The sequence below is a fragment of the Octopus bimaculoides genome, chromosome 4 (assembly GCF_001194135.2).
Source record: "Octopus bimaculoides isolate UCB-OBI-ISO-001 chromosome 4, ASM119413v2, whole genome shotgun sequence".
NCBI classification, from domain to species: domain Eukaryota; kingdom Metazoa; phylum Mollusca; class Cephalopoda; order Octopoda; family Octopodidae; genus Octopus; species Octopus bimaculoides.
Genome location: NC_068984.1, coordinates 115,350,242 through 115,353,112, shown reverse-complemented (window position 1 = coordinate 115,353,112; position 2,871 = coordinate 115,350,242).

Sequence of the window (2,871 nt, the reverse complement as noted above, 5' to 3'; positions counted from 1 at the left end):
CTTCTACTGCAATCTAAAGTTTTCTATTGAAGTTTTTATTGAAGCTGGAATCCACCGTCTCTGTTTATTTGATTGCGATTTATTTGTTTATTTTTCTATTTTATTTGTTTTGAGAAATTTCATGTTTGGTATAGTAATTTATTATTTTCATCGAGTAGCTAGAGAAATCCTCAATGGGTGTTTGCTTTTTACATATACCATAATGCATATGAAACCATTCATTCTTCCATTCAATCATCCATCCATCTACAATTCCTCCTAGCGATTCATTTACATATGTGTGTGTGTGTGTGTGTGTGTGTGTGTGTGTGTGTGTGTTTGTGGTCTATTATACGCGTGATATGAGTGCATGGTTGTATTGCTTTTCTTTCTCCTCAGTGCCTCGGATCTCTTTTTCTTTCTATCGCTTCCTCCCACGCAATTCTCTTGTCGGTTGTCCATCATTTACTGCAACGAATCATTTACAATATATTGTAGCACAAAACTGAGAAATCGCGTGGTCTGGTCGTATTGGCTAGGCAGTTGCCTACTCGTTCATTAGATCGTGAGTTCGATTTAAAACCCGGGAAGCACGATGCCTTTCACTAAAATAGCACACAGACACACACAGAGGCATTCACTAACTTATAGCGGCAGCATCTGCCAGACAGAGGTACGATTCAAAAAATCTCAGCTATGAAGATAGTTCAACAGTGGACGATCTTACTTTTTAACCTTTACACTTTCAATAAACAACACGAATGAACCCATTAGCATTTAAATCTGCTAGATCTAAATGCTTGGTGTTAAAATTAGCTAGATTTGGCCTCTCACATATACTTTACAATGTCATTCTAAAAATAAACATTCACATAATCAAAATCTTGAAGCTATGTGATAATACATGATTAATTCAAAACAATGTGAATATGCTCTAAATGTGACAAATACATGTGTATGCTAAAAAGTTAAAACTGGGCAGAAAAGTATTTGTTGATGACACTACCTTCCTAGATAGTGTTAAACCTGAATTTCAATCTACTCATGTGTTTTATATACCCAGTTATTCAGATGGGCTCCTAAACTTACAGTTATCTATAATAAAGTCTATGTTGTACGCAGTTATCCATAATAGTTTCTATAGAGCCGTGTCTGTATGCTCCACTCACTATAAGCAATATCTGTATACTCGGCTTTATGGGAGTCTATAAATCGATAGATTTTTGTTGTAATATCTTTATACTCAGTTCACCAACGTATTATAGTTTCTTTAAACTCAGTTCTCTGTTGAAGTGCCTGTAGACTAGGCTCAAATGTTTTTATTAGCCATGAATGGTATATGAAAATAGATTCTTGTTAAAGCTTATATTGTTTTCTTTTCTTAAATTTATTCAGTATTTCATTCTCCTAGCATTTATGAAACTCAGTTCAAATAGAGCAACGGTCACCAAATTAAAACTCAACCGACCAGAAATCGTGTGGGACCTTAAGAATAAAACGTTATTTTGTAGAAAATCAGTTGCTCTTTCGGTACTAATGTGGTCTGAGAAGTACAGAAGAAAGACAATATCTGCTGGCCATTGATAAATCCAGCACTCATGATGTTCTTTGAGCTTCATACCTATCATTATTGAAGTAATAGGATATATACCAGCCTGCTTGGTGCCAAGTATGGCTGAACTTGAATTCTTGGGAAGAGAATACAACGTACTAATTTATGCACTACAAATGATCAAGATATCTAGAGAGCAATATAAACCTGCAAGATAATCTTAAGATTTATAGGCGTAGGAGTGGCTGTGTGGTAAGCAGCTTACTTACCATCCACATGGTTCCGGGTTCAGTCCCACTGCGTGGCACCTTGGGCAAGTGTCTTCTACTATAGCCCCGGGCCGACCAAAGCCTTGTGAGTGGATTTGGTAGACGGAAACTGAAAGAAGCCCGTCGTATGTATGTATGTGTGTGTGTGTGTATGTTTGTGTGTCTGTGTTCGTCCTCCCAACATCGCTTGACAACCGATGCTGGTGTGTTTACGTCCCCGTAACTTAGCGGTTCGGCAAAAGAGATCGATAGAATAAGTACCAGGCTTACAAAAGAATAAGTCCTGGGGTCGATGTGCTCGACTAAAGGCGGTGCTCCAGCATGGCCGCAGTCAAATGACTGAAACAAGTAAAAGAGTATTTAAAGGATGATAAAATAAGATGCTTTCCTTCAAACCTTGCTATCAAGCAGGTGACCGGTCAAAATTAAATCGAAATTAAAATGTACTTACCTACACCCACACAAACATATATCCACATTACATATCTATGCTATTTATACGATATAACTATCTATTTATCTACCTATCTAAACCTACGCAGTAGACATACAAACGCAATTTTTACCTACTTCTCTGCAGAGTGACAATATGACGAATAGCCTTAATCGATTTTTGACCTTAATAAGAGTCTACATCACTTGAACAATCTGTGACACTAGTAGCCATTCTGTTTATATACCTACCGAATAGCAGCTTCAGAGAATTGGAGTTACTACTTTGCATACCATTAGTGTTTAACCCTTCAATATCAGCAGGCTCTCAAAGTACTGACTCCCTCTGTGTGTGTCTGTGTGCTATTTCCTTCTTTTGTTATATATTTTTCACTAGCGTTCATACACACATAATTTTTCTCGTCTGGCCGTAAAGCCTTTTCTGTTTGTTTTCCTGTCTTGTTTTTTGTCCGCCACTACATTCCTCCATGGTAAGATTTAATTTGTGTATACAAATTTAATTTGTGGTCCATGGGAAGAGCCGTTTTAACGATGCGTCCTGCCCAGCTCTTCGAAACGCCGGTGTTAAAACGGGGGTAGCTGATGAAGTAGAATGTTCTCTATGTGGCTTGTGTGTTT